Source organism: Patagioenas fasciata, chromosome 5 (assembly GCF_037038585.1).
Source record: "Patagioenas fasciata isolate bPatFas1 chromosome 5, bPatFas1.hap1, whole genome shotgun sequence".
Taxonomy (NCBI): domain Eukaryota; kingdom Metazoa; phylum Chordata; class Aves; order Columbiformes; family Columbidae; genus Patagioenas; species Patagioenas fasciata.
The window spans coordinates 71,345,626-71,362,009 of NC_092524.1; the positions used below are offsets into that span (position 1 = coordinate 71,345,626).

Below are 16,384 nucleotides of genomic sequence, written 5' to 3' on the forward strand. Positions count from 1 at the left end.
ATCGTTCCCAGATGCCCAGAGGTGATGTATTTGCAATTAATTTCATGATGAAATAGCATTCATGCATCAACATGAACTGACATTTAGAAGTATTTAGATATCATCCTACTGCAACATGATTGTATCATATTAGTGCACAAACTTCTTTATGGGAACGAATGCCACGTCAAAGTTAGAGCCTTAACCAACCGCACATCTTAAAGGAAGCAGCAGGGCACAGGTAAAAAGAAAATAAGACATTGCATCCCACAAGGATGGGGAAAGGACAAAAGTCAGGAGAGCTGATCACTGCCAGCGCATAAAAGCTCACACCAAGTGTCGGGGGGAGCTGCTGGGCTGGGACTGACCACAGAGCTCAGATCTTGTAATTCTGGGAGGGATTTGAAGAAGCTGCTTGAGCTTCATGGGGAGAAGCAGCATCCGGGAGGTGTAAAGCGTTACAAATACCGCAACAGGAGGCGTCAGTCCCAGGAAAACAAGGCTGCTGTGACCAGCTGAGTGTTCAGGGCAGCAATGCCCCGGTGCCCGTCGCGCCAGCACTGGTGTCACCAGTCCGGCCAGCGGTGCCCTCCCCGGGGACAGGGGCTGGGAGGGGGACAGCCACACGTCCCCCCTGCTGCCCTGAACCTGCGTCTGCTGGGAAAGGCACTGAAAGGACGATGCCTCTGCTGGCACCAAAGTTGGGAAACTTGCATTTCAACCTTCATCTTTGAAGCCTGGTTGCCATGGATACCACAGCACGGCCTCACCGCAACTGGGAGATCAGCATTAATTTCCCCCTGCACCCAAAAAAGTACACGCTTTTCTCCACAACGTGTTTTTCTATAAGAATCAGGACTTTACAAATGTAATATCTTAAAAACGGTCAGGATGGAAATACAGGTTTTATTCCCCTGGGAAGACAGGAATCGGTCTGCTGAGGGACCGGGATTTCCCCTGCCCGGAGGTGGGTGAGGGCAGAGGGTCAGTGCAGGGGGCAGGATATGGGCAGGATGGGGGCAGGATGATGGTAAGAGGGCAGGATGAGGGCAGGATGAAGGCAGGATGAGGGCAGGATGAGGGTAAGAGGGCAGGATGAGGGCAGGATGAGGGCAGGATGAAGGCAGGGGGCAGGATGAGGGCAGGATGAAGGCAGGATGAGGGGAGGATGATGGCAGGATGAGGGGAGGATGAAGGCAGGATGAAGGATGAGGGCAGGATGAAGGCAGGATGATGGCAGGATGATGGCAGGATGAGGGCAGGATGAAGGCAGGGGGCAGGATGATGGCAGGATGAAGGCAGGATGAAGGATGAAGGTAGGATGAAGGATGAGGGCAGGATGAAGGCAGGATGATGGCAGGATGAGGGCAGGATGAGGGCAGGATGAAGGATGAAGGCAGGATGAAGGATGAGGGCAGGATGAGGGCAGGATGAAGGATGAGGGCAGGATGAAGGCAGGATGAGGGCAGGATGAGGGCAGGATGAGGGCAGGATGATGGCAGGATGAAGGCAGGATGAGGGGAGGATGATGGCAGGATGAGGGCAGGATGAAGGATGAAGGCAGGATGAGGGCAGGATGAGGGCAGGATGAAGGATGAGGGCAGGATGAAGGCAGGATGAGGGCAGGATGAGGGCAGGATGAGGGCAGGATGAGGGCAGGATGAGGGCGGGGGGCAGGATGAGGGCTGCAGGGGGCGAGGGCAGGGGGTGGGGGCAGCTCCTCCTCTGCAGCACCCCCGCTCTGCTCCGCTCCCCTCCACTCCTGCAACCCACGGCCGCCCTCCCACCCTCCTCTGCCTTTTCCTCTTTTTGGCAGGGGAACAGTTTACTGCTGGGGCCTTGTTTATCTCACCTCCTGCGCCCAGTGTGCTGTAACGACAGCTGCCACACTGCTGGCACTTCGGGGTTTTCCTTCTGACGAACGGTAACTGGCAGAAAAGCAAACTCCCCGCAAAGTGCAACTGAGAAAGTAAGTGCTACAAAATAAGAGCCATTTATTCCAGGGTTTACGAGTCCGTCTTTGGTCCTCAGAGATAATTCTCTTCTGCTGCCAGGTGCTTATATTACTCCAGCACTGCCAGGCTACATAAGCTGCTTTCATATCTATATTTGCCCACACAAGTGTAGATACACCCTTTTTTCACATTATTATTTGCATCCAGCATGTAAGGCGGGAGGCATTGCTCGATCTGTGCTGTAAACTAAGTGCAATTTCGCATGGAAAACCAGAACATGTTTCTGACCAGTATTCATTATTTTGGAAAGCAAAACCTCCTGGTCTCTCTGGAAAGTTCTGGTAGCTTGGGAACACCTTTTGTACCCACTGGGTCCCAGCTATGCGCTGGGCTCGAGCTGGCTGAGGTTCACGGTACGCCTGTCCTCTGGGAGCAAATCACCTCTCACTGAGGTTTAAACTTTAATCTCCAAATCCACTGAATCAGCCATATTCTCCTCTTGAGTTACTCGTGTAGTCTTACTGAAGTAAAGGAGTTCTTACATCGCTATTTCTTCACCCCAGCTGGTGCGCTGCTCTGATGCAAAGCACCACCAGTCACAGACCCCGAGCAGCCCCACGCCAGCGCTGTGCAGAACACCCGCGGTCCCTCCTGCACTGCGGGCTGGGACCCCGGCACCCACACCCGAAGGGTCTCCCTGTGCACAGACGCACAGCATTTAGGACCCCACCAAAGGGAACAGATGTTTTGTCCCCTATTTCCATCCACTTCATGGCACTCACGCAGTGGTTCCCAAGGCCACGCCATGGTGCTGCAGGCAGCTGGGAACACGGAGCAGCAGCAACAGCAGAGCCTGAACTGGGGCCAGGGCAGGAGCATGGCCACCCATAGTCACCCAAAGCCAGCCACAGTCACCCATAGTCACCCACAGCCATCCACGATCACCCACAGCCATCCATGGTCACCCACACCAGGGTGCAGTGGGCACACGCCATGCCCTCAGATGGACCACGTTTTGGACACCATTTGGTGAAGTGGTGCTTTCTGAGCCATGCTGAACACTAAATACTCAGCTCAAACAGAAGCCATTTCATAAAGCAACATGGCAGTAAAAGCCTTAACAGAATCCCACCTTATCCAGCACTCAGCAGTAACCTGGGGCAGCTCTTCCCGTGAAGCTGTGCGGGCGCAGGGGCTGCACATCCACGCTCCCCCGCCATCCCACGTTCCCATGGCCTGTACCGGGGCAGACATTTGGGAGAGGTGGTGGCACAGTGGGCATCAGGCAGCGTCCCCTCCCCTGGTGTCCCCCAGGTCTGTGCAGGACAGGGAGCGCCACCCAGGGGGCAGCTGTCCCTTCCTTCAGCTGTCACCGGTCTGGTTCAGGGGCTCACACGAGCCACCGCTGTGCTGGAAAGCAGGGCTCAAGTCTCTGACCTGGCTGGCATCCACGTCTTGACATCAGCAGGTCAGCCTGTCACTAATTGAATTATACCTGCATTACTTAATAAACAAAGAATACTCTCCACATTATAACGATGTAATCCTCTAATTGGTTTATGAGCGCAGAGTCCCACGGGAGTGTCACAAATCCATCAGGATGCCCTGAGCACTGCATTTCTGAGCTGGAGAGATAAGGAGTGTCACACGTCGGCGTTTGGCTCCGGGCTGAGTCGGGAAGGAGCTGAGCCAGGGCTCCGCTCTGATCCGCACTGCCCGGCACCAGCACCGGCGCCAGCACCAGCACCGGCACCAGCACCGGCAGCGCCCCTGCGGCTGTGGAGCCACCACCGCCGGCAGGAACCAGTGAGTCAGACCCATCCCCGGCACAGCGGCCCTGCCCGCGGGTCTCCCCCCTGCAGGCTGTGTGCCCCGGCGTGCCGGGCTGACCCACCACTGCGGTGGGCGCCATCCGGAGCCGGCACAGCCAGCCCCTTCCAGGAGAAACAAGGGCGAGGCGGGCGCTGCCACCTCCCCGGGCACTTCAGCCCCTCAGACCCGTCAGTGCAATCCTGCCTAATCCCTCAAACACACATGGTGGGGACATCAGGTCCCCATCACCCATCAGGCCGACCTGCTGGAAAGCGGCATTGCAGAGAAGGACCTGGGAGTTCTGCTCGACAACCCTGAGTCTACAATGTGCCTTTGTGGCCAAGAGGCCAATGGTACCTGGGGTGCATTAGGAAAAGTGTGACCAGCAGTTGCAGGGAGGTGAATCCTCCCCCTCTGCTCTGCCCTGGTGAGGCTGCATCTGGAGTCCTGTGTCCAGCTCTGGGATCCCCAGTTTGAGAAGGACAAGGAATTACTGGAGAGAGTCCAGCAGTGCGCTACGAAGATGCTGAGGGCTCTGGAGCATCTTTGTGATGAGGAGACTGAGAGAGCTGGGGCTGTTGAGCTGGAGAAGAGAAGCTGAGAGGGGATCTCCCCAATGTCATAAATATTTCCAGGATGGGTGTCAGAGGATGGAGCAGACTCTGCTCAGCGGTGTCCAACGCCAGGGTGAGGGGCAGCGGGCACAGACTGAAACACAGGAGGTTCCATGTGAACATGAGGAGAAACTTCTTAACTCTGAGGTGCCAGAGCCTGGCCCAGGCTGCCCAGAGCGGGTGTGGAGTCTCCTCTGAGACATTCAAACCCGCTTGGACCCATCTGCGTGATCTGTTCGGTGACCCTGCGTGATCTGCTCTGGTGACCTTGCGTGATCTGCTCTGTGACCCTGCGTGATCTGCTCTGGTGACCTTGCGTGATCTGCTCTGTGACCCTGCGTGATCTGCTCTGTGACCCTGCGTGAGCAGGGGGGTTGGACTGGATGATCTCCAGAGGTCCCTTCAATGCAAACCAGTCTGTGGTGATTTTGTGGATCATCTCACCCTGGAAATCCTCCTCTGTAGATGTAAACTGCAACTCTGCCTGTGAAACAAAGCCTGCTCTGAAAAGGCAGCGGAGCCTTGGCAGAGCGAGACCACACTTAGAACTCAGATATCCTGCTCCGTGACACCCCATGCATGCAAATGTCAGTTCAGGATCCAGGCTCTAGTGTAAAAACCACACTTTTGTATCTTAATACCCAGCATTACTCCCAAAGTTTGCACCGCTGGCCAAACCACAGGTTGAGGAGGGGACAGGGCACAGGGCAATGCAGCTGCAGCTGGAACCCTGTGCTCCCACCTGCATGCTGCTCTCCCCGCTGCTCTGTCCTGCACCACGCCATGCTGTCCTGCACCATACCAGGCTGTCCTGCACCACGCCATGCTGTCCTGCACCACGCCATACTGTCCTGCACTACACCATGCTGTCCTGCACCACACCATGCTGTCCTGCACCGTGCTGTGCTGCCCTGCACCACGCCATGTTGTCCTGCACCGTGTCATGCTGTCCTGCACCATACCATGCCGTCCTGCACTGTGCCGTGCTGTCCTGCACCGTACCAGGCTGTCCTGCACCATGCCATGCTGTCCTGCACCGTGCCATGCTGTCCTGCACCGTGCCATGCTGTCCTGCACCGTGCCATGCTGTCCTGCACCGTGCCATGCTGTCCTGCACCATACCAGGCTGTCCTGCACCACGCCGGGCTGTCCTGCACCATACCAGGCTGTCCTGCACCACGCCGGGCTGTCCTGCACCATACCAGGCTGTCCTGCACCACGCCGGGCTGTCCTGCACCATACCAGGCTGTCCTGCACTGTGCCGTGCTGTCCTGCACCATACCAGGCTGCCCTGCACCACACCATGCTGTCCTGCACTGTGCCGTGCTGTCCTGCACCACGCCGGGCTGTCCTGCACCGTGCCGGGCTGTCCTGCACCATACCAGGCTGTCCTGCACCATACCAGGCTGTCCTGCACCGTGCCGTGCTGTCCTGCACCACGCCGTGCTGTCCTGCGCCACGCCGTGCTGTCCTGCACCACGCCGTGCTGTCCTGCACCACGCCGTGCTGTCCTGCACCATACCAGGCTGTCCTGCGCCATGCCGGGCTGTCCTGCGCCGTGCCATGCTGTCCTGCACCATACCAGGCTGTACTGCACTGTGCCGTGCTGTCCTGCACTGTGCCGTGCCGTCCTGCGCCATGCCGTGCTGTCCTGCACCATACCAGGCTGTCCTGCGCCATGCCGTGCTGTCCTGCACCATACCAGGCTGTCCTGCGCCATGCCGGGCTGTCCTGCACCATACCAGGCTGTCCTGCGCCATGCCGGGCTGTCCTGCGCCGTGCCGTGCTGTCCTGCACCATACCAGGCTGTCCTGCACTGTGCCGTGCTGTCTGTTCTGCACTGTGCCGTGCTGTCCTGCACCACGCTGCCATGCACTGCACTGTGCTGCACAAGGTGCCGTCCACTTTCACGAGGACGTGTGTGCTGCTCCAGAGAGATGTTTGGTTTAGATTTGCCACATCCAGCACTACAGCAGAAACCCACTGTGCCCTCAGAATATGAGTGATCCTTCCAATTCACATGGTAATCGCAATGCTGCTGCATTTTCCTCTCGTATCACATTCTCAATATAAATCTAGGAAGAATCACTGACCATCAGGCAAGGCGTGAGCTGCAGCTGGCAATGAGCAAGTCCAGTCTCTCCATGACATTCCAGGTCTCGCATCCTGCTGGCCACAGTTTCGCTCCTCATTATTGTTATTTATTTATTGCTATTATTTAAACTTTCCAGATGCAATTTAAATATAGTCACATGATCTGTATATAGGCCTCTAATGCTTCTTGGAAGAAATTAAGCTTATTCAGTTCAGGTCTTTATACTCCTCAGCGAAACCATGGAAGATAATAATACAGCCTGTGTGTGAGCAGCAAGGGGCTGTGATGCCGGAGCAGAGCTGCTGCGGATCACGTGGCTGAGCAATGCAAGCAATCAAAGGGCATTTACCTAAGCAGTTTATCTTTTACTCATTTTTATATACTGCACAATGCTACACTACCAAAGCGCATTTTAAAACTATGTTCCTAATTTGTTCCCTTAGAAATTAATACAATCTTCATTTGGCACTAGTAGGTAGCTGTAATTATCCATCCGGAGCTACCGTGTCTTTTTCCACGTTATTTATCGTGTTTTCCTTCTATGAACAGAGAAGAATACGGGGATTGCTTCAATCCACAGAAGGTGTTTGTTTGCAGAATGCTTCTTAAATAAAACAAGTTAGAAACAGAGTGCCTGACCCAGGGCAGTAATGGGCAATAATGAATACAACAGAAATGTGAGTCCTGGGGGAAGTAACCTCCCATTTCCAGCACCGCATCTAAACGTCTACAGGTCAGGCTGCTCCAGCACGGGCAGAGAGCTGGAGCGCGCTCTGCTTTCCCACGGGCGCGCAAACAGTCCCCGCACGGGGTGGCAGGACAGACGGGCACCGCACCGTGACGCTGCTGTCCCCACCTGCACGGTCAGGGGGTGTCAGCCAGCACACCCTGTCCCAGCGGGTCCCCGTACCCCATGCTTTCAGCAGTCGGAGGGGACACCCCAAGACCCCATGTATTTCTTTTGAAATACAAACCTCCCCCTAAGCTGGCAGCCTCTGCAGAGATGTATTTTACTGTAAACCTCCCACCTTGCACAGAGAACTGCTAGGTACTGCGATTTTTTATGGTTTTCTATTAAATTTTTAACACCTAGTGTTCAACAGCATGCACAACTCCTCTACTATTTCCAGTAGCTTCTCCATGCTGACGGGTTTCAGAAGCACGGCGCCTCGGCATGGACACGGCTCCGCAGCCTGACACGCGCGGCGCTGGCCGCGACTGACACGGAGCGAGATCCTACAGCCGCAGCAACAAGGGCAGCGGCACAGCTGAGAGCGCCCGGAGCCAGGAACACCCCGAGGCACCGGCGGCCCTACTGACGGCACAGGGATTGCTCACGTACAGAGTTAAGCCTGCCTAAGTACGTTAGGTGCCAGTCTGGAAGAAGGACCACACTGCCCATGCACGGGTCCTCACCAGGGATGCCGCGAGACAAGAAGCCGCACTCAGCCCCTGGCCCGGCACAGTTCTGCGATGGTTCCGGGGAAGTGCTCCACCACAACACTGCTGGAGGTGCAACAACCACAGCCTGGGTGCTGAAGTTTTCTGAAGAAACTATTAAAAAAAAAACCAACCCACTGCTTTTACCACCAGGATAAGACAAAAGCATTGCTCTGCAACTTCTAATTGCAAAAACAATTGTGAGGGCAACAGCTGGGCTGAAGAGCCATTACAGCAAGTTGCTTACTGTGGGAGCACAGTATTCACCCATCGCCACATGCACACGAGGCTGTGCACGTACGGCTGTTTACCAAACCATGCGCTGAAACACCCTCCTTCTGTCTGGAATGGGAGCAAACCTTCGTATCTCAGACAATCAAGGAGATGTCACAGGGCATCCCCGTGGGTATTTCCAACATGTGCTAGATCCTGATGGAAGAGCTCCTCGCTGCTTGCTGACTTGGGGATACAGAGAGGGGACGTGTAAGTGGGGCATCTGCGGTGCCCATCTGCAGGAAGAGTGGGGCTCCATGCAAGGCAACAACAAGGACTGGAAAGGAGACTGCACCCTCAAAACCAGTCACTAAATGGAGTCCTTGCCACGTGCCTGGGGACGAGGACACATCTGGAGTGACCCAGTCCACCACTGCTAAGGGCACCACCGATGAGCAGCAGGGAGGGTCCCCGTGTGGGCACTCTGCTTGCAGATGCCGGGCAGAGCCCCTGCAGCAACGTGTCCCCCGCAGGGCCAGTCCTCTGCATGCACGCCCCGCAGCCGCAGGCCCCAGCGCACCACAGCTGTTCCCAGCCCGTGTGCCGGCTCCCTTCCCACTGTGACCCGCAGCAGGGCACACACACAGCTCTGACACAGAGGAGCCACGGAGGTGCAGCATGGAGCTGCGGCGTGCAAGAAAACCTGTCTGGGATCCAAAGCTACAAGGTATGGGGCCTGAGTGCTGCCAGACCTACCGGTGACACTGGGAGGAAAGGTCATCATCTGGATCTGCTTGCAGCACATCCCCAGCCCCACACGGGCCATGCCAAAGGACCCTGCACTGCACCTGTCAGGACACCTGCCATCGTGCACCGGCAAACGCCACCAGAGCCTGAACCGGGGACTGCGCTGTTCTTGCCCCATTTCCTCACACTGTAGCGGTGAAAGACGCTCAGCTCCCTGTGCCAGTTTGCACAGGGTCGGTCATGGCGTTTAGGGACATGTTGCTCTCCTGACCAGGGTGCCATGGGTCCACAGACCCCTCCAGTGCGCCAGCAAACCAGCGGGCTGGCTCCGAGCGCGGCCACGGCCGAGGCTCGGCTGGCGGGGCAGGCAGCGGCTGCCGCTCCGGCGCTGCCGTGTGGAGCCCGGCCCGGCCCACGGGAGCAGCCCCGCCGCAGCCAGCCCGCACGGACCAGGCGCAGCGCTGACAGGCCAGGAGGAGCCCCGAGCGCAGCGGATCTGCCCACAGCACAGCACACCCGCTCTGCACAGTGCGGCAGAGCTGAATCACGGTCCCCCATAGAAGGATCTCTTGAGAAACACCACGTACCCAGCAGAACCACTGAGTCACAGCTGACAAGGCGATAAATCCTGCTCGCCTTACTCAGCCCTGCTCCCACAGAGCTGTATCGGGGGTCTTTACGTAAACTATTTTAAAACCACATTGGTGAAAACAAAAACAAGGCAGCTCCCGGAGCACCGGCAGTGCTGCTGACGGGACGCGCCTTTCCTCGCTGGGACAAAGACCTCACGTGGAGGGTGAGCTCTTCACTCCGGCTGCAGCCCAGAGGAGTCTGACCCACACCTCACCCACGTGCAGAGAGCATCTCTGTGTCACTTCTCAGCGTTGCTAAAGAAATCCCATCCCAAACCCTGGGACCAGCAGCACTGTCACCAGGGTACTGAAAACAGATTTTGGGGCTTCCTCTCAGTCTGACTTTTTCTACCGTGCCTTTTCCTCCTTGCACGTGTTCTCCTGTACGCCTGCTGTGCTGCAGTCAGTCCGTCTGCCACAGAGGCACCCAGCTGTCACAGCCACAGCTCACTGCCATGGGCTGCGGTGTCACCTCAGGTCTCCTGCCCCTCCGTCCCCTTGGCCAAGCACAGAGACTAGGGAGTACAGAGAACTAGAAATAAATACCCAGGGAATATCGGATACCTGGCAATGTAACAATGCTGAGACAATGGAAACTGAGGAGTTCTATCTGTCACCAATACAAAAGAAGTCCAGCATGCCTGAACAAAAACTTAAAGGGCAAAACCAAGATATTCTACTTAAAAGTAAAGCTAGCTAACCATGTGTTTTCATGGAAGTGTTTTGCAGATGGTTCCTGATGAGGAATTTCATCTAGAAGAGCAACCTCAAAAGCAAGGCATTGGACATGGGGTTTGCAGATTCAAATACCCAGAGTTACCGCTGGCCACATGCTACACAATTAGCAAAGCCATTCACTGGGGTTCCCATTGTCACTTCAATTCGCCATTTGACAAATCACCTTTGGTATTATTCAGCCTGCTCGGGGAAAATATTATTTGTCAAGTAATCTGTTCCATGGGAACACAAGCGGGGCCGCCCAGCCAGGCCACAGGCACGGGTGTCCATCCCGCACCCCCAGCTGCCCCAGCAGGGGACAGCGGTGCAGTGGACGGGGACACGCAGGCAGGGAGCCCCTCCACACCATGGAATCCCTCAGGCAACTCAAGAATGGGACCATCCTGCAGCTAAAGCTCCTGGTCCCACACAGTTTCACCTTTGCTAGCGCAGCCCAGACCCAGGGGCCAGTGCCACCATGGGGCACAGCGCCTGTCCTGGGCCACCGGGGCATGAAGAGACCTGGCCAGGGACTCCAGGTCAGGGCCTCCTCTGAGAGCTGCCCCTTCTCCTTGCCCCATCTCTTCCCCCGTGAATACCGATCCCCGTAACTTCTCTTAGCTCTCCAAGAACCATCAGCAAGAGCTGCCACAGAAAATAACACTATTGTTTTTCCTATTTCACGACGTGCTGCAGGCCAGCCAGCCAGCCACACTACCACCACCACAACCCAACGAGCCATCCTGGTTGTTGTTCGGGAGGATCTCAGAGGTCTCCATCCCTCCTCGGGAGCCCCACAAGACCTTCACTTGCTCCAGAGAAATGCATGGACAGACAGCCTGACCCCTGAGCAGCAGGGAGGTGTGGGGATACTTAGGACAGCCACGAACCGGGGAACTGCCTTTCACCCCTGGTTCTTAACGCCATTCCCAAAGCAGGACCTGGACAGCCGTTCCCACAGCACGCGGTGAGCCGGCTGCTCAGAACAGCTCAGCTCCGCCACCGGCTGCCGACGGGGACGCCACTGCCGCCCCCTGGGCTCCCCCTGGGCTCCCCCCGCTCTCCAGGCCGGGTCCCCCTCCCTGATGTGCGGGACGGGGCCACCAGCAGGAGCTTCCACACCGCAGGCACCTCCCAGCTCCCCAGCCTGTACACACCTGAGCAAACCACAAGTTACTTCTGCAAGATCTGTTATTTTGTCCTCAAACTTCAGGGTACCAGAAGGTATATCTGACTAATGAGACGCAAATGTTTCTATTTCATTGCAGACTACATGATTATTTGATGTATATTTCTAGAAAGAATGGTTCGCTCTTAAGCAACAAAAGCCTTATACTGGCTTGGATTTGTCTTTCCAAGCTTGAGTATGTCTCCAGTATTGCTTCTCTTCAACCATACTTCTTTCTGCTATCCATCTACATGGACAACATGCTTTTATTTCCAAAGCATTTTAGGCAACTACCTCAAGAATAGTTTTTATTTAAAACACACACACCCCCTTAGCACAAAACTCATCAAATAGTGTCAGCAAGCGCATTTTAATAGCACAATATTGGAAAGTAATTTTACTACTAGCTAGAAAAGTCTGAAGACTGCAAAGGATATATTTAGATGTGTATAAATAGATAACAATGATGTCTGGTCAAAGGAGTACAAATCTTCCCTAATGCATGGAATATGCCTGGCCCAAAATGCTTCAATAGCACTTAGACAAGCCTTTTCTATTTGGCTCAAGTTCTGCAGGCCCATTAATAGCAAAGCTATTAGAATGATTTTCTGGACCAGCTGCTTGCTCAGAGAATATTCAAAAGATTGCTCTATACAACTGAACCTGTTAGTGCATCTGAAAGCACAGGCAATATTGATCAGCAATGGAAAGCCATTAGCTCTCCAGCGCCTGAAACATCTCCACATGCCCCGGCAGATGGACAAGCCCTCCAGGCACCTCGGGGTGCTCCATCTCCCCAGGGCGCTCCAGCCTGCAGGCACCCTGGCTTGCCAAGCCCGTCCCCCGGCACACCTGCCCCTGCATCTCCGCAGCCCGGGGAGAAACGGCACGCTCAGCCACCACAGGGCAGCACCCAGGGCGTCTGATGGGGAAGATCTGGTTCCTTCCTGCCCTGCTGCTCTGTCACATTTCTTCTCGGGTTCCCCCTGCTTTGTCCCACACACCCAGCCAGCCCGGTTCCTGGGTTGGACAGTCACTCCTTACCCGTCTTCCCCTGCCTTACAATTGCAGCCTGTCACCATTCATACCTTGTTGGAAAACATGAGGCTCTCCAGACAATAAGAGTTGTCCAAAAAATGCAAACCAGACCCTGGGAACCACAGAGCTCAGCCCTTCTGGTCACGAAGGGGACCGGGGTGCTCAGCCCATCTGCCCTGGCTGGACGGACGGCAGGGAGCCCGCTCCCGCAGCCCTGTGTGGTTTGGGAAACCTGAACTAGTTCAGCTTTGAACTTGGACTAGGTGCCTGAAACATGCACGGTTTACTTCCACTGACTGCCTTGCTATGATAAAACCAGTAATTGCAAAAAGGCGAGCTAACATGCCAGGAGAAGCATCTTAGTGAGGCTTGTGACTCGAGGCCTAACTGGCAAGCTCTGCTGTGCATTTTGATACAGTCTTACGCATTTAAATGCATTTATTATGCCTTTAAACAAATGCATAATCCCTTGAGTACTGTATATATTTAGAAACGTAGATCGGGAAGGTGTTTGGGCACTGAGAACACTCAGGCTCTGGTATGGTTCTTTGTGCAGAATCAAATCTGACTCCCAGATGAGCAGAGCAATCACCAGGCCCTGCTCTGGAGCCCACCGGCACACCTCCCCTGCCAGGACAGACCGCGGCAGCGCCGTGAAACCCATGGGCTGACAGCAAGGCGAAGCTCTACACAGCCCACAGCGTTTGGGGAATGTCTCCAAGCTCCCAGGAGCCCAGCCAGAGTCCTCGAGGCAGCACAAGGCACACACAGCCCCGAGCACCCAGGTCCAGGGCAGCGCACACACACCAGCACGCAGCCCCGACATACCGCGGCAGAACGGTCCCGGCACACATGATCAGTTTGGACACCTGCACTGTGCTCCTGGACACACCTGCAGCCAGGATCAGTGCCCCAGAGCCAGCCAGGGCCCCTCCATGGACAGGCAGCCACTCACAGACATGCAGCAGTAACCAAAATGTCTCCAACAACCCAGGATGGGTCCACCTCATCTCACAGCTCTGTTGTCTGGCTGCCCTAACTCAAACAGGCCCAGATACACCAGCACTCATCCAAGGATGCTCAGAAGGAATGAACCGACACCACGTTGCTCTGGGAACATATGAAATGTAAGCATGGGTGGGAAAAGCCACTGCCAATGCAGCCCGATGACCAAGGCACAGGGACTCCTGGCCTGTCCTGTTCCATTACAGTCAGCTGGAGGCTGTAAAGGGCTGGGCTCAGCTGGAGACACCCAGGCTTTCCCACCCCCAGTCTGGGGGAATGGTGAGGTCATGTTCATACCCACAACTGAGACTAAAACATCCTTCTGCTCTAGACACTTAATGCAACGAGAAACAGTCCCTGCCCCAGAGGCACGATGGATCAGGCGAGAGAACGTAAAGGAGAGGAAACAGTGGTGTTAGTGCCACAGGTAGAAATGAGAGAGGGAAGTGCTGACGTTAACTCTCATGGCAGATCTCAGCACATTGCAGACCCCTACACCTCCCAGCCTGCACCAGCAAGCAGCAACACTGGAAGGGGCTTCGTAAGTGCTTCCAGCACAACCATGCATACGCACCCCGAGGCGTGATGGCCCCTGAACTGAGCCTGGGCCTGTGCATGCCTCCCCTCTGCTGGCATCTCCTCCGCTCCAGATGCTCCCAGGAGCCAGGACATTTATGTGCTCCTGACACCAACATGGCTGCGAGGTTTCCACTGGCCCCTCTAAAACTGCTGTGCCATCTCCCCTAACAGGAATCTTCCAGCAGGAAAGAAAGGTTTATCTTGTCCTACATTTGCTTTCCTGTGGATGAGAAGTGTTCGCTACAGAGAATGGAGAGGAGGGGAAGCGCATACGTATCCTCGGAGGCTGGGGACAAGCAGCAGCCCTGCAGGGCAGAGGTGTGTGCCTGGGCGAGGGCTACAGGACGGGGCGACCATCAGGAGGGCAGCGGCTGGGAGAGAGGAAGGCGGAGAGCCGCGGATTTCCCTCTCCCTGCGTAGGAGCCGAGCCGAGCCGAGCCCGACACGGCGCCGGTGGGAGCGCCCGGGGTGGCTCCGCCCGGCTCGGGCAGCGCCCGCCGCACCCGCGGCACCGTGCGGGCGGAGGCTGCGCGCCCGGGGCTGCAGCCGCTGTTCCGCTGAGGGCCCGGCCCGGCGCTCCCCGTGCTGCCCGGGCGGCGGCAGCAGCAGCGCCGCGGCGCGGAGGGGGCGGCGGCCGGCGCGGCACCGGCGGCCCTGCGGCTCCTCCAGCCCGGGCGGCCGCCGGCGCCGTCCCGCGGGCAGCAGCGGCAGCGCGGCCCGGCCCGTCCGCGGGGCACCCGCCCCGCCGCGCAGCCTCTGCGCAGCCTCCGCGCCGCTCCGCGCCCCGCGTTCCCCGCGGCCACCGCCCTCCCGGGAGGGGCGTCCCGCCGCCGCCCCCGGCCCCATCCCCATCCCCATCCCCGTCCCGGCGCCGCCCGCCGCGCTGCGAGGCTCGCCCTGCCCGGGCCGGCTCGGGACCCCGCCGCGGCCGCCCCCCCCCCCGCGCCCCGTCCCCCGTGAATAAGTACCGCGGGCTGCAATGCAGATGGAGCCGGGCACGGCAGCCCTCCGCAATTACCTGGCGCCTCCCGGGGAAGGACGGCGTCCGGAGCGCTTCCCCTGCAGGTGCGGCCGGGCTCCGGCGGGCTCCGGGGTCTGGCGGCGGGCAGGCTGGCCGCCTCTCCGCCCTGTGCCGGCGCTCACCAGCCGCATCCTAGAGCGGCTTCGCGGCGGCGGCTGCCCGCGGCCGGGGCGGGCAGGGCAGCCCGCGCGGACGGCCCCATGCGGCGCGGCGGCGCGGCTCCGGCGGCGGGCAGCGGCAGGCAGCGCACATGCACACACGCACAGGCGGCGGCAGGCGGGAGGCGGGGGGACGGCGCGGGGCACGCAGCGGCGCAGCCCGCCGAGCCCGCTCGCATCGCCCCGCCGCGGGCAGCCCGCTCCGCGCCCGCCGGCCGGTGACCTTGCCGTGTACCTGCGCCAGGTTAATCGTCTCAAAGCGCTCCCGCTCCGCGCCCGGCTGCGTAATCCTGCGCGCCGGGGCGCTGCCGCTGGACGGACGGAGGGACGGGCGGGCGGACAGACACGGGAGCGAGGAGCGCGGCCGCGGTCAGCCTCGCCGCCGGGCCGGCGTCTCCCGGGGCGGGGGCGGCGCAGCTACAGCGGAGCGGCCGGGCAGCGCGCAGGGGCGGCCGGCGGCGGGGCCATGCGGGCCGCGCCGGGCGCGCTCAGGAGGAGCAGCCGCGGCGCCGGGCGCTGCGGCGGGGCAGGGCGGGGTGCTCGGTGCCCGCGGCTCGCCCCTCCGCGGCTGCTGCTGCGCCCATTCTCCGCGCCGCCGGCTGCCGCCTGGCCCCGGCCCCAGGCAGCCGCGCCGCTCGCTGCAGCATGGAGGGAGCCGCCGCCTCCCCCGCGCCGTGCCGTGCCGCGCCGGGGCGGGCTGGAGGAGCCGGGCGCCTCCCCGCCCCGCCGTACGCACGGCTGAGCCGCAGCCTGGCCGCCGCGCAGACGTGTCGCCGGGCCGTCCCCCGCCGCGCTGGGCACGGAGCTCCGCTCCGCCGGGCGGGGACCGGGCACGGGCAGCGACACGGACACCGGCACGGACGCTCCTCCGCCTGCCCCGCTGCGCTGGGGCCGTGCTGCGGTGGCGGCTCTCGGGGAGCGCCCGACCCCGCCCAGCTCTCCGCCGGGAACCCCGCGGGGCAGGGGTGCCGGGCGGGGGCCGCTGCTGTGCGGGGACCGGCGAAGCGCTGTAGTCCTGCGTGGTGCGCTCGGGCTTTGACCTGATTATTTGTCCGGCAAATGCACTGGCAGCGTTAGCCCGCGGCGCCGGGAGCAGACACGCGAGGGTAAGAGGCAGCGGCGGGCTCAGCTCTGACCTGCATGGTGAATTGGGTTCTGCGCGCCCTCCCGCAGGCAGGCAGCCGGCAGCTGCCTGCGCCCGGCCCGCCGGA

General features: G+C 58.8%; 1 protein-coding gene across 3 annotated transcripts in view; it reads right to left on the reverse strand.

Moving 5' to 3' along the window:
* LRFN5 (leucine rich repeat and fibronectin type III domain containing 5) overlaps positions 1 to 15,179 on the reverse strand; it is a 43,991-nt gene extending 28,812 nt beyond the window's left edge. For 2 of the 3 annotated variants that reach the window (XR_011739496.1, XM_065838399.2), the window contains exon 1: positions 15,013 to 15,178. The gene's annotated coding sequence lies outside the window, so the exon portion shown is untranslated. Of the gene's footprint in view, positions 1 to 15,012 lie in introns of all 3 variants that reach the window. The other variant, XM_065838400.2, reaches the window with a different exon arrangement.
* Between the last annotated feature and the right edge of the window lie 1,205 nt (positions 15,180 to 16,384).